The sequence below is a fragment of the Lathyrus oleraceus genome, chromosome 5, assembly GCF_024323335.1.
Source record: "Lathyrus oleraceus cultivar Zhongwan6 chromosome 5, CAAS_Psat_ZW6_1.0, whole genome shotgun sequence".
Lineage (NCBI taxonomy): Eukaryota > Viridiplantae > Streptophyta > Magnoliopsida > Fabales > Fabaceae > Lathyrus > Lathyrus oleraceus.
In genome coordinates, this window is record NC_066583.1 from 1,030,435 (window position 1) to 1,054,347 (window position 23,913).

General features: G+C 40.2%; 1 long non-coding RNA gene across 4 annotated transcripts; it reads right to left on the minus strand.

Moving 5' to 3' along the window:
- Positions 1-398: 398 nt before the first annotated feature.
- Positions 399-19,088, minus strand: LOC127085168 (uncharacterized). Of its 4 annotated transcripts, none has more exons than XR_007788970.1 (2): positions 19,031-19,088; positions 399-573 (listed from the first exon to the last, which is right to left on the minus strand). It is a non-coding gene; the product is annotated as an uncharacterized LOC127085168 (long non-coding RNA). The 4 variants fall into 4 exon arrangements; XR_007788969.1 differs by lacking the exon at positions 19,031-19,088 and adding an exon at positions 12,457-12,514; XR_007788972.1 differs by lacking the exon at positions 399-573 and adding an exon at positions 6,519-6,693.
- Positions 19,089-23,913: the final 4,825 nt, after the last annotated feature.

Consider the following 23,913-nt stretch of genomic DNA (forward strand, 5'->3'; position numbering starts at 1 on the left):
TGGAACAAAGCTTTGGATCCTGGAGTTTTTGAATCTCCAAACAGTGAGATTCAAACTCAATTTTCAAGTTGAAAATTCTCAGGTTTTCCTTTGAATTGTGACGGTTTGAAAAGGGGGGGGGGGCAAAGTTGGCCCGCAAGGTCTGTTTGAAATGAGCCCAGGGCCCATGTATTTATAGCATTTGGGATTGATAATTGCACACTTGAAATTTTGCTAAATTTGGCAATGATGTAACACCCTTCTAAAATACCCCAAATATTTAATTAAAATAACAACATATTAATCAGAGTAATATGCAATCAAGGGTGTCACACAATTATTTCACACCATTCATCATAATATTTAGTCATGCTCATTATTTAACTCAAAATATAAAGTATTGCACAATACGCAGCGGATAGAGATCAAATCGATCATTCAAAACATGTAACACATTACATGTAAAATGGTTCACAACCAACAATAAAACATTTAAGACATCCCGTCCCGATGTTACATCTATCAGAGCATGACCCACTAAGGAGACTACACTAGACTCCAAGCACTAGCTTCTACTCAATCACTGCTCGTTACCTGAAAATAGTTGTAAGGGTGAGTTCCTCAATCGATATAATAAGCATTATAAAATATCATGTCATGTTAAGTAATTTAACACATTAATCACCCTAATCATATCCCACATTCAGTAACAGCACATCAACTCAAATATCATACGCAATACCAACACAATTCATACTCATACTCAATGCCAACACAACACACGTATAATATTGGAATACATCCATTCATATTATACGCCATACATACATTATGCAATGAGACTCCATGCATGCGGTACCGACTATTCTTGAACATATAGTTCAAGCTCACCGTCCAAATCCAGGCACGGCTACCAAGCCCACTAGTCCCACTCATTTGAGACCTAGTGACTCACTCACTAATTCCTCACCACGGGAATTAGCTACCACCCCTCAAGGGCTATGCTATGCACGCTAATCACCTAGCATGCAAACATCAACAACAATCCACAATGATTTACTCACTAATTCCGCACCATGGGAATTAGCTACCACCATAAAGGCTACAATATGCATGCTAATCACCTAGCAATGCAACATCAACAACAACCCAAGAATAGACTTATGCTCACACTCTAAGCCATAAAACAGTCTATTCACAAATGCATACATAATAGATACAACCACAACATTATGCATACAATCATACATCATCAACACATGTATCAAAACATCATATCATGTCAATTACTTAATCACAGTATTAGCACACTCTACTAATACCTATACTGCTCAAAACAGCGGGAAATGATCCCTACTATATCACGCACCGATATAGGCAACCATCAATTAGGCACACAACATTTTAAATAACAATTTTTCCACTTTTCAACAGTGTTAACCGGTTAACGCCCTGGGTTAACCAGTTAACGCAGCACAAACACGCTTCCTGCCCAAAACTTAACAGTGTTAACCGGTTAACGCCCTGGGTTAACCGGTTAACGCAGACAGAACAGCAATTTCTCAGCAATCACAACAGTGTTAACCGGTTAACGCCCTGGGTTAACCGGTTAACGCAAGCAAAACAGCACATTTTCACAGTTCATAATAGTGTTAACCGGTTAACACCCTGGGTTAACCGGTTAACGCAAGACAGAAAGCTGTTCCTGCGCTAACACAAAGCAGAATGCAGAATTCTCCGCATTTTCCGCCGTTGGAGGACTTCCGGGCCTCCGATTCCAATTCCGTAAAAAGCTACACGTTCGGGAATTTACAACTCACTCAAATACAGGTTCAATTTCAGTTTTTAACACAGTTTATCCAACGTAATTTTCAGCGTTCACAATCCCAATTAGGGTCAATTCAACGGTTTATCACTACCCATTACATGCTAACCCATAATACCCATTAAACGACGATAAACCCCCCTTACCTGAGTTAATTCGGCAATCTCTAATCTCCAAGCTTTTCTCTTCTCCAATCTTCTTCCTCTTGCTCTGCCTCTTTGCCCTTTCTCCACTTTCTCAATCGCTTCTCTGTTTCACGTGAAAACTTTCTTTTCCAAATGAGACTCTTTTTCCTTATTTCACACTTATATATTTTCCACTTTATATTATTATCCCAATAATAATAATAATTCAATAATTCCAAAATAATAATAATAATAATCCAATTATCTAATTAAATTAATAAATATATTATTAACTTAATTTAAATAATTATCATATTATTATCGGGGTGTTACAACTCTCCCCCACTAAAAGAGTTTTCGTCCTCGAAAACATACCTCAATCGAATAACTCCGGATAAGACTCCTTCATCTGACTCTCCAGTTCCCAAGTCACATTGCCACCTGCTGGTCCTCCCCAAGCTACCTTTACCAACGCAATCTCTTTACCCCGCAACTGCTTCAACTCTCGATCCTCTATCCTCATAGGTGATGTTTCAACAGTCAGGTTATCTCTCACCTGTACATCATCTACTTGGACCACATGCGACGGATCAGGAATGTACCTCCTCAACTGAGACACATGAAAAACCTCATGCAAATTTGCAAGTGACGGCGGTAAAGCGATACGATAGGCTACCTCTCCTATCTTCTCCAAAATCTGATAAGGACCAATAAATCGAGGTGTCAACTTCTTCGACTTCAAAGCTCGACCAACCCCAGTTATCGGAGTAATACGAAGAAACACATGATCTCCCTCTTGGAACTCAAGTGACTTCCTCCTCTTGTCGTGATAACTCTTCTGACGACTCTGAGCAATTCTCATCTTCTCCTGAATCATCTTAATCTTTTCCGTAGTTTGTTGAACAATCTCCGGTCCAACCACAACACTCTCACCGGACTCATACCAACATAAAGGCGTCCGACATCTCCTACCATACAAAGCTTCAAACGGTGCCATACCAATGCTCGAATGAAAACTATTGTTGTAGGTAAACTCAATCAAAGGTAAATAACAATCCCAAGCACCTCCTTTTTCCAAAACACAAGCCCTCAAAAGACCCTCTAGTGACTGAATCGTCCTCTCAGTCTGACCATCAGTCTGCGGATGATATGCAGAACTCAATCTCAGCTTAGTTCCCAAAGCCTTCTGCAAACCTTCCCAAAACTTCGATGTAAATCTAGGATCTCTGTCCGAAACAATACTCGACGGAATACCATGCAAACTTACAATCTTCTCAATATATAACTCAGCTAATCTCTCTAACGGATAATCCATTCTGATCGGAATGAAATGAGCCGATTTTGTCAATCTATCAACAATCACCCAAATAGCTTCAAAATTCTTACTTGTCCTCGGTAAACCAGAAACAAAACCCATACTGGTACTATCCCACTTCCACTCTGGAATAGTCAACGGTTGCATTAGCCCAGACGGCTTCTGATGCTCAATCTTTGACTTCTGACAAGTCAAACAAGAATAAACAAAACTCGCAATTTCCCTTTTCATTCCCGGCCACCAAAATAACTTTTTCAAATCATGATACATCTTCGTAGCTCCCGGATGGATACTCAGGCCACTACGATGTCCTTCCTCAAGAATACTCTTCTTAAGTTCGGTAACATCCGGAATACACACCCGATTACCAATTTCAAAACACCATTCTCATCAACTCTGAATTCACCACCTTGACCTTGATTCACTAGAGTCAACTTATCAACCAAAAGCACATCGGGTTTCTGACCCTCTCTAATCTCATCCAGAATACCACTCGTTAACTTCAACATTCTCAATTTAACACTATTGTGAGTACTCTCACACACCAAACACAAGTCTCTAAACTGCTCAATTAATTCCAATTCCTTAACCATTAACATAGACATATGTAATGATTTCCGACTCAATGCATCAGCTACTACGTTTGCTTTACCCGGATGGTAATTCAAACCAAAGTCATAATCCTTCAGAAACTCTAACCATCTCCTCGGTCTCATATTCAGCTCTTTCTGATCAAACAAATACTTTAAACTCTTATGGTCACTGAAAACCTCAAATCTTGACCCGTACAAGTAATGCCTCCATAACTTCAGAACAAACACCACAGCTGCCAACTCTAAATCGTGTGTCGGATAGTTCCTCTCATGAACTCTCAGTTGTCTCGAAGCATAAGCTATAACCTGCTTATTCTGCATCAACACACCACCCAAACCCAACAATGAAGCATCACAGTAAACCTCAAATGATTCCGACGAACTCAGTAATATAAGAATAAGAGCAGTAGTCAACCTTCTCGTTAACTCTTGAAAACCGTCTTCACCTTTTGAGTCCCAAACAAACGCTTGCCCCTTTCTAGTCAACATCGTCAACGGTAACGCCAACTTAGAAAATCCCTCAATGAACTTCCTATAATAACCAGCCAAACCAAGGAAACTTCGAATCTCAGCAACAGACTTCGGAGCTTCTCACTGAGATACCGCTTCTATCTTAGAAGGATCAACAGCAACACCACCTCTTGAAATCGCATGACCAGGAAACTAACTTCTTCTAACCAACCACATCGGTGCACCCCACGGTGACACACTCGGACGAATAAATTTCTTATCCAACCGATCTTCCAACTGACTCTTCAATTTAGTTAACTCAACAGCAGATATACGGTACAGAGCCATCGACATCGGTCTAGTACCAGGTACCAAATCAATCGAGAACTCAACTTCACGTTCTGGCGGTAATTCATTCACTTCTTCAGGAAACACATCAGGAAAATCACACACCACGGCTAGATCGCAATTCACCAGTTTATCTTTAGCCTCCAAGGTCGCTAACAGCATAAACAACTCTGCCCCATCTACTACTGCCTCATTCACTTGCCTTGCTGATAGAAACAAACTCTTTCCTTCCTCAATCTCAGGAAAGATCACAGTCTTATCAAAACAATTTATAGAAACTCGGTCAAACACCAACCAGTTCATACCCAGAATAACATCAATCTGCACTAGTGGAAGACACACGAGGTCCATCCTAAAGTCTCTACCGAAAATACTCAAAGAGCAAATCAAACAAACTGAAGTAGTAGTCACTGAACCCTTCGCAGGAGTATCAATCACCATACTACCATGCATCTCAGATATCTCTAACTTAAGTTTCACAGCACAATCCAAAGATATAAAGGAATGAGTCGCACCAGTGTCAATAATAGCTACAAGAGAAATGCCATTAATATAATACGTACCTCGGATCAAACGATCATCTGCAGAAGTCTCAGAACCCGATAAAGCAAAGACCTTGCCTTCCGACTGATTCTCTTTCTTCGGTTTAGGACACTGTCGACTGATATGACCCACCTCTCCACAGTTGAAACAAGTCGCAGTCTTCAACCGACACTCTCCAGCCAAGTGACCACCTTTGCCACACTTGAAACACTTCTTCTCAGCACTGGTACACTCATAGAAACGATGTCCAGCCTGACCACATCTATAACATTTAGCAGGGACACTGGAGTCTCCCCCACTAGGTCTCCTCATCCCACTCTGTCTCTGGAAACCCTTGCCAGCTGCATACGGTTTCCCACGATCATTCTGATTCTTGCCTTTCCTATCAACCCTCTGCTGATAGCTTTCCGCTCTGGCCTTGGTATCCTGTTCAAACATTCTGCAACAGTCGACCAAATTAGAAAACACTCTAATCCGCTGATACCCAATAGCCTGCTTGATCTCGGGACGTAACCCGTTCTCAAACCTCACGCATTTTGAAAATTCTCCAGTAGCCTCATCATAGGGAATGTAATACTTCGACAGCTCTGTGAACTTAGCAGCATACTCAGTAACAGACCGATTGCCCTGCTTCAATTCTAAGAACTCTATCTCTCTCCTTCCTCTGACCTCCTCTGGAAGGTACTTCCTCAGAAATCTCTCTCTGAACACCGCCCAAGTGACCTCAGCACTCCCGGCAGCTTCCAACTCAGTGCGGGTAGCAACCCACCAATCATCTGCTTCCTCTGACAGCATATGCGTACCGAACCTGACCTTCTGGTTATCGGCACACTCAGTTACTCGGAAGATCCTCTCGATCTCCTTCAACCACTTCTGAGCACCATCTGGATCGTATGCTCCCTTGAACATTGGAGGATTGTTCTTCTGGAACTCACTCAGTTGACGAGCAGCTCCCATTCCCACAACATTCGGATTTCCCCCAAGTACTCCAGCTAGCATACCCAGAGCCTCAGCAATCACAGTATCGTCTCTACTTCTTCCAGCCATCTCTATTCTGAGAACCTAACAAGATGAAACAATAAGTACTGATAGGGTTATACAACACCTATCACGTACAGGGGAACAGAATAATTACGACTCGACTCGACCGACTATGCTCTGATACCACTAATGTAACACCCTTCTAAAATACCCCAAATATTTAATTAAAATAACAACATATTAATCAGAGTAATATGCAATCAAGGGTGTCACACAATTATTTCACACCATTCATCATAATATTTAGTCATGCTCATTATTTAACTCAAAATATAAAGTATTGCACAATACGCAGCGGATAGAGATCAAATCGATCATTCAAAACATGTAACACATTACATGTAAAATGGTTCACAACCAACAATAAAACATTTAAGACATCCCGTCCCGATGTTACATCTATCAGAGCATGACCCACTAAGGAGACTACACTAGACTCCAAGCACTAGCTTCTACTCAATCACTGCTCGTTACCTGAAAATAGTTGTAAGGGTGAGTTCCTCAATCGATATAATAAGCATTATAAAATATCATGTCATGTTAAGTAATTTAACACATTAATCACCCTAATCATATCCCACATTCAGTAACAGCACATCAACTCAAATATCATACGCAATACCAACACAATTCATACTCATACTCAATGCCAACACAACACACGTATAATATTGGAATACATCCATTCATATTATACGCCATACATACATTATGCAATGAGACTCCATGCATGCGGTACCGACTATTCTTGAACATATAGTTCAAGCTCACCGTCCAAATCCAGGCACGGCTACCAAGCCCACTAGTCCCACTCATTTGAGACCTAGTGACTCACTCACTAATTCCTCACCACGGGAATTAGCTACCACCCCTCAAGGGCTATGCTATGCACGCTAATCACCTAGCATGCAAACATCAACAACAATCCACAATGATTTACTCACTAATTCCGCACCATGGGAATTAGCTACCACCATAAAGGCTACAATATGCATGCTAATCACCTAGCAATGCAACATCAACAACAACCCAAGAATAGACTTATGCTCACACTCTAAGCCATAAAACAGTCTATTCACAAATGCATACATAATAGATACAACCACAACATTATGCATACAATCATACATCATCAACACATGTATCAAAACATCATATCATGTCAATTACTTAATCACAGTATTAGCACACTCTACTAATACCTATACTGCTCAAAACAGCGGGAAATGATCCCTACTATATCACGCACCGATATAGGCAACCATCAATTAGGCACACAACATTTTAAATAACAATTTTTCCACTTTTCAACAGTGTTAACCGGTTAACGCCCTGGGTTAACCGGTTAACGCAGCACAAACACGCTTCCTGCCCAAAACTTAACAGTGTTAACCGGTTAACGCCCTGGGTTAACCGGTTAACGCAGACAGAACAGCAATTTCTCAGCAATCACAACAGTGTTAACCGGTTAACGCCCTGGGTTAACCGGTTAACGCAAGCAAAACAGCACATTTTCACAGTTCATAATAGTGTTAACCGGTTAACACCCTGGGTTAACCGGTTAACGCAAGACAGAAAGTTGTTCCTGCGCTAACACAAAGCAGAATGCAGAATTCTCCGCACTTTCCGCCGTTGGAGGACTTCCGGGCCTCCGATTCCAATTCCGTAAAAAGCTACACGTTCGGGAATTTACAACTCACTCAAATACAGGTTCAATTTCAGTTTTTAACACAGTTTATCCAACGTAATTTTCAGCGTTCACAATCCCAATTAGGGTCAATTCAACGGTTTATCACTACCCATTACATGCTAACCCATAATACCCATTAAACGACGATAAACCCCCCTTACCTGAGTTAATCCGGCAATCTCTAATCTCCAAGCTTTTCTCTTCTCCAATCTTCTTCCTCTTGCTCTGCCTCTTTGCCCTTTCTCCACTTTCTCAATCGCTTCTCTGTTTCACGTGAAAACTTTCTTTTCCAAATGAGACTCTTTTTCCTTATTTCACACTTATATATTTTCCACTTTATATTATTATCCCAATAATAATAATAATTCAATAATTCCAAAATAATAATAATAATAATCCAATTATCTAATTAAATTAATAAATATATTATTAACTTAATTTAAATAATTATCATATTATTATCGGGGTGTTACAAATGACATGCACAAGCTTGCATGGGCGTGTACAGGCCCATGAGGCAATCCATTTTGATCCAATTCCAACTGTACTGAAGTTCAAATGATGCTTGAATGGCAAGGCAATGAAATGTGAAGTTTTGGACATTTGATTTTTCCACTTGATGCAAACCTGTTAAGACCATGCGCAACCCTAACAAACCTCATCCAAAATGCATGAAATAAGACTCTTTGGAAAGCTTAGATCAATGGGAAAAACTTTGATGTTGGACACTTTTTCATTTGGAACTTGGATCAAGGTGAATATTGAGGTGGATGTTTGGAAATTTCAACATGTTGAAAAATTCTCTAAGTGTCAAGTCATATACCTCAATGTTCCACCTTACTTAACTTTTTATGTGAGCTCCAAATGAGAAAAGTGTATTCATCAAAGTATTATCTCTTTCAAATACCTTAAAATTGGTCACCAACTTCATGTCATTTGGATTAAGAATGATAGAGTTATGCATTTTTGAAGTTGAGGAAAATCACGTGTTCAATGGTATAGGGCAAAATGACCTATAATGTATCCTCATATCACATGCTCATAAAAGTTGAATTAGCTCTCACTCCAAACATAAAAGTTGAAGTAGACATCTTGAATTTGATTTTGAAACTTGTAAATATTTCATCTCATAAAAATTGAACAACTTATGGCCTTGGGAAGTTGACCTCCAAATTAGGGTTTAGACAAAATGACCTATAATGTTTCAACATAGAAAATGATTTTCCAAGAAAAAATAGCTCTAGGTCTCAACATGAAAGTTGTTTGGAATGTCATTTAGAGTAATGTTTCTCTTGTAATAATTTTCATATGGTGAAAATTATAGGAGATAGGGTCTAGGGAGACCCAATTTTGATCAGATGAATTCATCTGGCCAACCACCTTCAACCAACTTGCTATCCTCCAATTCTCTTGACTTTTTAGGCTCATGGTAGATAATATATCCATAAGATGATGAAATTTGAAGTGTCCCTTGAGATATTTGATCAATTTGTGAGGAAGCTTGTTGAAGAAGTTACTCAAGATACCCAGACAAACTAGGGTTTCCAAGGTAAACTACCTCCAAACTCTTGAAAAATACTTGATCAAATTAACATATGAAGATCATGGGGACTCATAAATGATGCTTAAAGAAATTTTGGATCATTCCTTGGTTGTGCTCTTGTAGCCTTGAGAGTCTTAAATCCTAGATATGAGCTTGCTAGATCAATGGGGATCATGCCCTACCTACAAAGGAGTTAGGCAAATGCAAAGACATATTTTTGGTATTTTGGTTAGTAAAAATGATAATGTACAAGTATGATACAATCACATGGTTCTTGGTGATCTCTCCCAACACAAACCCAATGAAAGAGGGGTGAGGAGGATGCCAAGGTATGATCCCAATGCTAATGCATATAATGAAGTTGCATGAGGGATCTTAGGGTCAAAATTGGGGTCTTACAACTGCCCCTATTTAAGGACATTCTAACTGAGGAGGTGAAGGTTAAAATCTTCGTATCGACTCAGTAGAATGAGCTTAAATAACAACATATAGAAACTTATTTTGGTCCCTAAGAGACCTCATAATGCTTATGATATGAATGTAAAAGCAAATTCTCTATGAGGAAATATTGCCACAAAGGAAAAGAAATCAGAGAGACCGAAGGTCCACAGCAGCATAAAGCATTCCGTAAGGAAAACTCACTGGGGAAGACAGAGACTCTAAAGGAATAAAAAGGGTTATGCGTAGGCCAAGCTACGAATTAAAAACTGCTGGGAGACTAGAGGAATTCCATGAAAATGGAAGGACTCAGCCGGGGAAACAAAACATATGCAGGGGAAACAAGCAGGTCAGGATAAAACTGACATACTTGAATCATGCAAGAAAAGCGATTTCGCGAAGGAAATGCGCACTCAACTTCAACTGGGGAAGAACTAAACTTCAACACAGGAGGAGCAACAATCTATTATCCATTACCTGTTACTGGGTAAGGAGATAATAAAGATCTGACAGAGAGGACACCCGTCATCGGTTAGGATGAACATATCAAGGATGACTCATTGGGAATCACCACTAGGAGGGAGTATTCATTACTGGTTACTGGGTAAGAATAACCTTGCTTGGGGAAAATTGCAGAAGTAGGATTTACAACTACCAGTTACTGGGTAGGAGACCAAAAATGAGAATATCTGTCACCGGTTAAAGTGAACATATCAAGGATAAAGACTCAACCTGTAACACCCTTCTAAAATACCCCAAATATATAATTAAAAAATAACAATATGTCAATCAGAGTAAACATGCAATTAAGGGTGTCACACAATATTTCACACCATTCACCAATATAACTGTCATGCTCTTTTATTAATTCAAAACATAAGCATTTGCATAAAACACAGCGGATAGAAATCTCATCAATTATGTAAAACATGTAACACATTACATGTAACAGTATTCAACAAAGTAAAAACATCCCGTCCCGATGTTACATCTATCAGAGCATGACCCACTAAGGAGACTACACTAGACTCCAAGCACTAGCTTCTACTCAATCACTGCTCGTTACCTGAAAAATAGTTGTAAGGGTGAGTTCCTCAATCGATGTAATAAGTATTATAAAATATCATGTCATGTTAAGTAATTTAACACATTAATCACCCTAATCACCTCACACATTCAGTAACGGCACATCAACTCAAATATCATATTCAATACCAATGCAACTTATACTCATACTCAATATCAACACAAACACACGTATAATATTGGAATACATCCATTCATATTATACGCCATACATATATTATGCAATGAGACTCCATGCATGCGGTACCGACTATTTGTGAATATATAGTTCACCTCACCGTCCAAATCCAGGCACGGCTACCAAGCCCACTAGTCCCACTCATTTGAGACCTAGTGACTCACTCACTAATTCCTCACCATGGGAATTAGCTACCACCCCTCAAGGGCTATGCTATGCACGCTAATTCACCTAGCATGCAAACATCAACAACAGTCCATAATGACTAACTCACTAATTCCTCACCATGGGAATTAGCTACCACCATAAAGGCCACAATATGCAATGCTAAATCACCTAGCAATGCAAAATCATCAACAATAATCCACAATGGACATATGCTCACACTCTAAGCCATAAAACAGTCCATTCCACATAATACATACATTCACAGCATTATGCATACAATCATACATCATTAGCATATTATCACAATTTCATATTATGTCATGCCAATTAATAATCACAGTATTAGCACACTCTACTAATACCTATACTGCTCAAAACAGCGGGAAATAATCCCTAATACATCATACATCAGCTAGATTACATCACTCAGCTGAAACCACCAAAACTGCACAACAACAGCTCAGAAAAATCACAATTCTGCCCATACGCGTATTGCCTATGCCCATACGCGTATCGCCCAATTCCTGGCCAAGTCCATACGCGTATTGCCCACCTCATACGCGTATGCTACGCGTATCAATCTCCCATACGCGTACCACCAGAGACCAAAACCACGTTCAAAACATCATCTTCTTCATCCATACGCGTATGGCCTCATCCATACGCGTACCACTCACAGGCTACGCGTACCACACGCGTATGGCGCGTATCAGCGCCAGTTTTCTCCCTTCCAGGCCATCCCATACGCGTATTGCCTAGTGCCATACGCGTACTAGGGCATCTCATACGCGTATTGCCTAGTGCCATACGCGTATGACCAGAAACCAGAATTTCCAGATCTGCAATGGCTTTCTCTGCTACGTGATCTATCCAATTCAACCTTCCACAGTCCAAATTTTACACAGAAATCATTCATAGCATCTAACACGAATCGTACCCTATTCGATCTCACAAATTCTAACACTATTGCATCTAATTCCTACGAATTTCCTTCGATTTTAGTCCAGATTTCGTTCATCCAAAAGTTCACAATTTCATCATGCATCATTCAAATCAGAGGCAAATCAATGGTTTCTCACTACCCATTACATATTATCCCATAATACCCATTAAACGATGATAAACCCCCCTTACCTGAGTTAATCCGGCGAATCTTTAAGCTCCAAGCTTTTCCGTTCTTCAACCCTCTTCCCCTTGCTTTGCCTCTTGCCCTTTTTCTCTTTTCAGCCGTTTCTCTGAGTTTCACGTGAAAACCCTTTTTACCAAATGTGACCTTTTCTAATCCCAACTTTTATTCCAATAATAATAATAATAATCCAATAATAATAATCCCAATAATAATATTCCAATAATTATTATCCCAATAATAATAATAATTCCAATTATTTAATTAAATTAATAAATATATTATTAACTCAATTTAAATAATTATCTTATTTTATCGGGGTGTTACAACTCTCCCCCACTAAAAGAGTTTTCGTCCTCGAAAACATACCTCAAGCGAATAACTCTGGATAGGACTCCTTCATCTGACTCTCAAGTTCCCAAGTCACATTGCCACCTGCTGGTCCTCCCCAAGCTACCTTTACCAAGGCAATCTCTTTACCTCCTCAACTGAGACACATGAAAAACCTCATGCAAATTCTCAAGTGACGGCGGTAAAGCGATACGATAGGCTACCTCCCCTATCCTCTCCAAAATCTGATAAGGACCAATAAATCGAGGTGTCAACTTCTTCGACTTCAAAGCTCGACCAACCCCCGTTATCGGAGTAACACGAAGAAACACATGATCTCCCTCTTGAAACTCAAGTGACTTCCTCCTCTTGTCGTGATAACTCTTCTGACGACTCTGAGCAATCCTCATCTTCTCCTGAATCATCTTAATCTTTTCCGTAGTTTGTTGAACAATCTCCGGTCCAACCACAACACTCTCACCGGACTCATACCAACATAAAGGTGTCCGACATCTCCTACCATACAAAGCTTCAAACGGTGCCATACCAATGCTCGAATGAAAACTATTGTTGTAGGTAAACTCAATCAAAGGTAAATAACTATCCCAAGCACCTCCCTTTTCCAAAACACAAGCCCTCAAAAGATCCTCCAGTGACTGAATCGTTCTCTCAGTCTGACCATCAGTCTGCGGATGATATGCAGAACTTAATCTCAGCTTAGTTCCCAAAGCCCTCTGCAAACCTTCCCAGAACTTCGATGTAAATCTAGGATCTCTGTCCGAAACAATACTCGACGGAATACCATGCAAACTTACAATCTTCTCAATATACAACTCGGCTAATCTCTCTAACGGATAATCCATTCTGATCGGAATGAAATGAGCCGATTTTGTCAATCTGTCAACAATCACCCAAATAGCTTCAAAACTCTTATTTGTCCTCGGTAAACCAGAAACAAAATCCATACTGATACTATCCCACTTCCACTCTGGAATAGCCAACGGTTGCATTAGCCCAGACGGCTTCTGATGCTCAATCTTTGACTTCTGACAAGTCAAACAAGAATAAACAAAACTCGCAATTTCTCTTTTCATTCCCGGCCACCAAAATAACTTTTTCAAATCATGATACATCTTCGTAGCTCCAGGATGAATACTCAAGCCACTACGATGTCCTTCCTCAAGAATACTCTTCTTAAGTTCGGTAACGTCCGGAATACACACCCGATTACCAAATTTCAAAACACCATTCTCATCAACTCTGAATTCACCACCTTGACCTTGATTCACTAGAGTCAACTTATCAACCAAAAGCACATCGGATTTCTGACCCTCTCTAATCTCATCCAAAATGCCACTCGTTAACTTCAACATCCCCAATTTAACACTATTGTGAGTACTCTCACACACCAAACTCAAGTCTCTAAACTGCTCAATTAAATCCAATTCCTTAACCATTAACATAGACATATGCAATGATTTCCGACTCAATGCATCAGCCACTACGTTTGCTTTACCCGGATGGTAATTCAACCCAAAGTCATAATCCTTCAGAAACTCTAACCATCTCCTTTGTCTCATATTCAGCTCTTTCTGATCAAACAAATACTTTAAACTTTTATGGTCACTGAAAACCTCAAATCTTGACCCATACAAATAATGCCTCCACAACTTCAGAACAAATACCACAGCTGCCAACTCTAAATCGTGTGTCGGATAGTTCCTCTCATGAACCCTCAGTTGTCTCGAAGCATAAGCTATAACCTGCTTATTCTGCATCAACACACCACCCAAACCCAACAATGAAGCATCACAGTAAACTTCAAATAGTTCCGACGGACTCGGTAATATCAGAATAGGAGCAGTAGTTAACCTTCTCGTTAACTCTTGAAAACCGTCTTCACATTTTGAGTCCCAAACAAACGCTTGCCCCTTTCTAGTCAACATCGTCAACGGTAACGCCAACTTAGAAAATCCCTCAATGAACTTCCTATAATAACCAGCCAAACCAAGAAAACTTCTTATCTCAGAAACTGACTTCGGAGCTTCCCACTTAGATACCGCTTCTATCTTAGAAGGATCAACAGCAACACCACCTCTTGAAATCACATGACCAAGAAAACTAACCTCTTCTAACCAAAATTCACACTTAGACAGTTTAGCAAATAACTTCTTTTCTCGTAGAACTCCTAAAACCACTCTCAAATGTTCAGCATGCTCTTCTTCAGATTTCGAATACACCAAAATATCGTCAATAAACACCACAACAAACTGATCTAGGTACGGATGGAAAATCCTATTCATATACTCCATGAATACTCCAGGCGCATTAGTCACACCAAAAGGCATTACAGAATACTCATAATGTCCATACCTTGTTCTGAAAGCAGTCTTCTGAATATCCTCAGTTTTCACACGTATCTGATGATAACCCGATCTCAAATCTATTTTGCTGAACACACTCGCACCAACCAACTGATCCATCAAATCATCAATCCTCGGCAAAGGATACCGATTCTTGATTGTCACTTTATTCAGTTGCCTGTAGTCCACACACAACCTCATAGTACCTTCTTTCTTCTTAACCAATAACACTGGTGCACCCCACGGTGACACACTCGGACGAATAAATTTCTTATCCAACAGATCTTCCAACTGACTCTTCAATTCAGTTAACTCAACAGCAGACATACGGTACGGAGCCATCGATATCGGCCTAGTACCAGGTACCAAATCAATCGAGAACTCAACTTCACGCTCTGGCGGCAATTCATGCACTTCTTCAGGAAATACATCAGGGAAATCACACACCACGGCTAGATCGCCAATCACCAGTTTATCTTTAGCCTCCAAAGTTGCTAACAGCATAAACAACTCTGCCCCATCTGCTACTACCTCATTCACCTGCCTTGCTGATAGAAACAAACTCTTTCCTTCCTCAATCCCAGGAAAGATCACAGTCTTATCAAAACAGTTGATATAGACTCGGTTAACCACCAACCAGTTCATACCCAAGATAACATCAATCTGCACTAGTGGAAGACACACAAGGTCCATCCCAAAGTCTCTACCAAAAATACTCAAAGGACAATTCAAACAAACTGAAGTAGTAGTCACTGAACCCTTCGCAGGAGTATCAATCACCATACTTCCGTGCATCTCAGATATCTCTAACTTAAGTTTCACAGCACAATCCAAAGATATAAAGGAATGAGTCGCACCTGTGTCAATAATAGCTACAAGAGGAAAGCCATTAATATAACACGTACCTCGGATCAAACGATCATCTGCAGAAGTCTCAGAACCCGATAAAGCAAAAACCTTGCCTCCCGACTGATTCTCTTTCTTCGGCTTAGGACACTGTGGACTGATATGACCCACCTCTCCACAGTTGAAACAAGTCACAGTCTTCGACCGACACTCTGCAGCCAAGTGACCACCTTTGCCACACTTAAAACACTTCCTCTCAGCACTGGTACACTCATGGATACGATGTCCAGCCTGACCACATCTGTTACACTTAGCAGGGGCACTGGAGTCTCCCCCACTAGGCCTCTTCATTCCACTCTGCCTCTGGAAACCTTTGCCAGCTGCATACGGTTTTCCACGATCATTCTGATTCTTGCCTTTCCTATCAACCCTTTGCTGATAGCTCTCTGCTCTAGCCTTGGTATCTTGTTCAAAAATCCTGCAACAGTCAACCAAATCAGAAAACACTCTAATCCGCTGATACCCAATAGCCTGCTTGATCTCGGGACGCAACCCGTTCTCAAACTTCACACATTTTGAAAATTCTCCAGCAGCCTCATTATATGGAGTGTAATACTTCGACAGCTCTGTGAACTTAGCAGCATACTCAGTAACAGACCGATTGCCCTGCTTCAATTCCAAGAACTCTATCTCTTTCTTTCCTCTAACATCCTCCGGAAAGTACTTCCTCAGGAATCTCTCTCTGAACACAGCCCAAGTGATCTCAGCATTCCCAGCAGCTTCCAACTCAGTGCGGGTAGCAACCCACCAATCATCTGCTTCCTCTAACAGCATATGCGTACCGAACCTGACCTTCTGGTTATCGGCACACTCAGTCACTCGGAAGATCCTCTCGATCTCCTTCAACCACTTCTGAGCGCCATCTGGATCGTATGCTCCCTTAAACATTGGAGGATTGTTCTTCTGGAACTCACTCAGTTGACGAGCAGCTCTCATTCCCACAACATTCGGATTCCCTCCAAGTACTCCAGCTAGCATACCCAGAGCCTCAGCAATCGCAGCATCATCTCTACCTCTTCCAGCCATCTCTATTCTGAAACCCAACAAGCTAAAACAATAAGTACTGATAGGGTTACACAACACCTATCCCGTACAGGGGAAACAGAATAATTACGACTCGACTCGATCGACTATGCTCTGATACCACTAATGTAACACCCTTCTAAAATACCCCAAATATATAATTAAAAAATAACAATATGTCAATCAGAGTAAACATGCAATTAAGGGTGTCACACAATATTTCACACCATTCACCAATATAACTGTCATGCTCTTTTATTAATTCAAAACATAAGCATTTGCATAAAACACAGCGGATAGAAATCTCATCAATCATGTAAAACATGTAACACATTACATGTAACAGTATTCAACAAAGTAAAAACATCCCGTCCCGATGTTACATCTATCAGAGCATGACCCACTAAGGAGACTACACTAGACTCCAAGCACTAGCTTCTACTCAATCACTGCTCGTTACCTGAAAAATAGTTGTAAGGGTGAGTTCCTCAATCGATGTAATAAGTATTATAAAATATCATGTCATGTTAAGTAATTTAACACATTAATCACCCTAATCACCTCACACATTCAGTAACGGCACATCAACTCAAATATCATATTCAATACCAATGCAACTTATACTCATACTCAATATCAACACAAACACACGTATAATATTGGAATACATCCATTCATATTATACGCCATACATATATTATGCAATGAGACTCCATGCATGCGGTACCGACTATTTGTGAATATATAGTTCACCTCACCGTCCAAATCCAGGCACGGCTACCAAGCCCACTAGTCCCACTCATTTGAGACCTAGTGACTCACTCACTAATTCCTCACCATGGGAATTAGCTACCACCCCTCAAGGGCTATGCTATGCACGCTAATTCACCTAGCATGCAAACATCAACAACAGTCCATAATGACTAACTCACTAATTCCTCACCATGGGAATTAGCTACCACCATAAAGGCCACAATATGCAATGCTAAATCACCTAGCAATGCAAAATCATCAACAATAATCCACAATGGACATATGCTCACACTCTAAGCCATAAAACAGTCCATTCCACATAATACATACATTCACAGTATTATGCATACAATCATACATCATTAGCATATTATCACAATTTCATATTATGTCATGCCAATTAATAATCACGGTATTAGCACACTCTACTAATACCTATACTGCTCAAAACAGCGGGAAATAATCCCTAATACATCATACATCAGCTAGATTACATCACTCAGCTGAAACCACCAAAACTGCACAACAACAGCTCAGAAAAATCACAATTCTGCCCATACGCGTATTGCCTATGCCCATACGCGTATCGCCCAATTCCTGGCCAAGTCCATACGCGTATTGCCCACCTCATACGCGTATGCTACGCGTATCAATCTCCCATACGCGTACCACCAGAGACCAAAACCACGTTCAAAACATCATCTTCTTCATCCATACGCGTATGGCCTCATCCATACGCGTACCACTCACAGGCTACGCGTACCACACGCGTATGGCGCGTATCAGCGCCAGTTTTCTCCCTTCCAGGCCATCCCATACGCGTATTGCCTAGTGCCATATGCGTACTAGGGCATCTCATACGCGTATTGCCTAGTGCCATACGCGTATGACCAGAAACCAGAATTTCCAGATCTGCAATGGCTTTCTCTGCTACGTGATCTATCCAATTCAACCTTCCACAGTCCAAATTTTACACAGAAATCATTCATAGCATCTAACACGAATCGTACCATATTCGATCTCACAAATTCTAACACTATTGCATCTAATTCCTACGATTTTCCTTCGATTTTAGTCCAGATTTCGTTCATCCAAAAGTTCACAATTTCATCATGCATCATTCAAATCAGAGGCAAATCAATGGTTTCTCACTACCCATTACATATTATCCCATAATACCCATTAAACGATGATAAACCCCCCTTACCTGAGTTAATCCGGCGAATCTTTAAGCTCCAAGCTTTTCCGTTCTTCAACCCTCTTCCCCTTGCTTTGCCTCTTGCCCTTTTTCTCTTTTCAGCCGTTTCTCTGAGTTTCACGTGAAAACCCTTTTTACCAAATGTGACCTTTTCTAATCCCAACTTTTATTCCAATAATAATAATAATAATCCAATAATAATAATCCCAATAATAATATTCCAATAATTATTATCCCAATAATAATAATAATTCCAATTATTTAATTAAATTAATAAATATATTATTAACTCAATTTAAATAATTATCTTATTTTATCGGGGTGTTACACAACCCAATGAGGATAAGGGGAGTGGTTCCATCCAGATAATCAATTGGGGAGGAAACTGAAGCAATAATCATCCACGAGGAAATAACTCAGTGGGGAAAAGAGAAAGGTTAAAGTCGTTCTGCTTAAGGGGTGACACTCTACAATTTAGTGAGGACAGACACCAAACTCGTATGGGGGTAAAGTACCGCCATAACAGAGAATAATAATCACAGGAATGAATCCACCACTGTGAACAAGCAATTATGCAATCATGAAATTATATGAGTGTATATATGTATATGTATATGATGATTATGCTGATCAAACGATCACAAAGGATACAAAGGTGTCGCAATTTTGAATCAGTACAATTCTCGGTCAATCCACAAGAGAGGGAGACAAATACTGGAGAAAAGAGAGATGAACATCCCAAAGGCTCAAACCTAGCTGGGGAAGGAGGAGATCTGCTAAAAAACGTTATCGAGTCTGAGAGGAATTTTAGGTAAACACCATATAAAATGGGAGACAACCCTGCAGAGGAACAAGCGCGAAAAGCTGCTCAGAAACCAGGAGGAAACTCTGACTGGGAGTGAATCTGATGGTGATTAGTGAGGAAACCAAAGCTCTACCGTAACCATACGAACTCCGGAGGACACCTCCCTTACTCTGCTGGAGATAAAAAATTGACTGGGTAACAAACACAAACTCCGTTGGGGAAATGAACTAACCACCTCGACTTTGGGATTACGAAGAATCAACTGCTTGGGGAGACCTATCAGTGTTCCACACTTAGGGCTTACTACTTTCGAACTGCTCTTGACATTCCTTTTTATTGCTTTAAATTCATGCTTTTATATGTTTAAGAAAACGATTTTGATTTTAAAATTTTAACTTCGAAAATGATCATAATAAAATTTAAAACTATTTGGTTGAAATAAACAAGAGTGGAAACATATGGATAAAAGCTCAACTTTATTTAAGGGAATGGTAGTCGGTAAATGACAAGACTCCATAGACTTTTACAAAGTTGAAAATGGTAATTTAAATGGAAAATAGTTACATTGTATACAAATGATCACTAATCCTTCTACCAACTCTCGACGTCCACTATGCTTTTGGCCGCTACTGGGGTGATGAATCACTGTCAACCCTTGTGCTCAACAAAGTTTCCCAATACTGAAGATCAGTAGGATGCAGTTACTTGCCATAATACCTATTTTTGCATAAACTTCCCCAAGGTGGGGTACTCAATTTATCGGGATGATTCTTTCTGTTTTATGTCTCTAACTTTTGCTCGGACCGCCCTTTCGGGTTTTCAATCCACTGAGACGCTCATTTCTGCCTAAGCCACCATTTCGAGTTTTCAACTTATCGAGTTGTTATTTTCTTTTTTTAGGAGAAGTATTTCTTGACTGCATCTGCGTTCACAGGACGAGTGAACTCTTCACCATCCATAGTTGTAAGAATCAAGGCACCGCCTGAAAAGGCTCTCTTTACAATATATGGGCCTTCATAATTAGGATTCCATTTGCCCCTAGAATCTGGTTTGAAAGATAAGATTTTCTTGAGCACAAGGTCACCTTCTCTAAACACGCAGGCCTGACCTTCTTATCAAAAGCTTTCTTCATTTTTTGCTGATATAACTGACCATGACATATGGCAGTCAACCTCTTCTCTTCAATCAAATTCAGTTGATCATACCTGGTCTGACACCATTCAGCCTCACTCAACTTGGCTTCCATGAGCACACGCAATGAAGGAATCTCAACCTCTACGGGGAGCACTGCTTCCGTACCATATACAAAAGAGAAGGGGGTTGCCGCTGTTGAAGTGCGGATGGATGCACGATACCCGTGCAAAGCAAATGAAAGCATCTCATGCCAAACCTTATACGTCACTACCATCTTCTGAATGATCTTCTTGATGTTCTTGTTTGCAGCTTCAACAACCCCATTCATCTTAGGTTTGTAGGGAGAAGAATTAGTGTGTGCGATCTTGAAGTCCTTACAAAGAGCTTCCATCATATTATTATTCAAGTTCGATCCATTATTAGTAATGATATTACTTGGCACACCATATCGACATATAATCTGATTCTTGATAAAACTAACAACAACTTGCTTGGTTACGTTTGCATACGATGCCGCTTCAACCCATTTTATGAAGTAGTCAATTGCCACTAGAATGAAACGATGTCCATTTGACGCTTTGGGCTCAATCATGCCAATCATATCAATTCCCCACATGGAGAAGGGCCAGGGGAGGAAATGACGTTCAACAGTCTCAGAGGAACATGAACCTTATCTGCATGTATCTGACACTTGTGGCATTTCTTCACAAACTTGCAACAGTCAGATTCCATTGTCAGCCAATAGTAACCTACTCACAACATCTTTTTTTCCATCGCATGTCCATTGGAATGAGTACCAAAGGAACCTTCATGGACTTCAGTCATCAATAGGTATGCTTCGTGTCTATCCACACATCTGAGCAGAACCATATCGAAATTTCTCTTATACATCACATCACCATTCAGGTAGAAGTTGTCGGCTAATCTTCTCAAAGTCTTCTTATCTTTCAAAGTTACCCTAGGCGGGTAAATCTGACTTTGGAGGAAACACTTGATGTCATAATACCACAGCTTTTTGTCTTGGATCTCTTCAACATCAAACACATGAGCTGGCCTATCAAGACGCATCACAGTCAAATTGGGAACCTCATTCCAAAACTTCACTACAATCATTGACGCCAACATTGCAAGAGCATCTGCCATCCGGTTTTCATCTCGAGGGATATGATGAAATTCAACCTTTGTAAAGAAAGTTGAAATCCTCCTCGCATAATCTCTATAAGGTATCAAACCAGGTTGATTCGTCTCCCATTCCCCTTTGATCTGGTTCACAACCAAGCCAAATTTCCAAACACATCTAAATGCTTGATTCTAAGATCAATGGCCTCTTCGAGCCCCATAATGCAAGCTTCATATTCTGCCATATTATTTGTACACTTGAAAGTCAATCTAGCTGTAAATGGAAAATGTGTGCCTTGAGGAGTGATGATCACTGCCCCAATACCATTACCATATTGATTAACAGCTCCATCAAATGCCATGCCCCAACGGGAACCAAGTTCTGCCCCTTCCTTAAGCAATGGTTCATCACAATCTTTCATTTTCAAGTACAAGATCTCTTCATCAGGTAAATCATACTGCACTGACTGGTAATCTTCAATCGGTTGGTGAGCCAAATGGTCAGCCAAGGCACTACCTTTGATTGCTTTCTGAGATCGGTATTCGATATCATACTCTGATAACAACATCTGCCAACGGGCAATTCTCCCAGTTAAGACAGACTTCTCAAAAATATACTTGATTGGATCCATTTTGGATATCAACCAAGTAGTTTGATTCAACATATATTGACGCAGACACTTAGCAGCCCAAGCCAATGCGCAACAAGTCTTCTCTAGCATAGAATATTGAGTCTCACAGTCGGCGAACTTTTTACTGAGGTAGTAAATTGCAAATTCTTTCTTTCCAGTCTCATCTTGCTGACCAAGAACATAACCCATACTCTCTTCAAGCACAATCAAATACATGATCAACGATCTTCCTTCAACAGGTGGAGACAAAATCGGAGGTTCAAGCAGATATTCCTTGATACTATCAAAAGCTTTATGGCAGTCTTTGGTCCAATCACAAGACTGATCTTTCGGAGAAGCTTGAATATAGGCACACGTGTGGCAGTCATGTGTGAATTGAATCTCGAGATATAATTCAAGCGGCCGAGAAAACCTCTGACTTGCTTCTCAATTTTGGGCCCAGGCATCTCTTGTATTGCTTTGACCTTGGTAGGATCAGCCTCAATACCCTTCTCGCTGACAATAAAACCCAACAACTTACCATAACGAACCCCAAAAGTACACTTATTGGGATTCAAGCGGAGTTTATACTTCCTCAAACGCTGGAATAACTTCAACAAATGCTCAACATGTTCCTCTTCATCAATAGATTTAGCAATCATATCATCAATATAAACTTTAATCTCTTTATGCATCATATCATGAAAAAGAGTAGTCATTGCTCTTTGGTAAGTTGCACCAGCATTCTTCAAACCGAAAGGCATCACTCTATAACAGAATATTCCCCAAGGTGTAATGAATGTGGTCTTCTCCATATCTTTGGGTGCCATCTTGATTTGATTATATCCGAAAAATCCATCCATAAACGAAAAGACCTTGAATTTAGCAGTATTGTCTACCAACATATCAATGTGTGGCAGAGGGAAATCATATTTCGGCCTGGCTTTATTCAAATCTCTGTAATCAACACACATGCGGACTTTTCCATCTTTCTTTGGCACATGCACAATATTGGGCACCCATTGCGGATACTCAGTGGTCATAAGGAAACCAACATCTATCTACTTTTGCACTTCTTCTTTGATCTTCACTGCCATATCAGGATGCGTTCTTCTCAACTTCTGCTTGACTGGCGGACATTCTAGCTTCAACGGCAATTTATGCTCCACAATCTCAGAATCCAAACCAGGCATGTCTTGATAGGACCAAGCAAACACATCTGA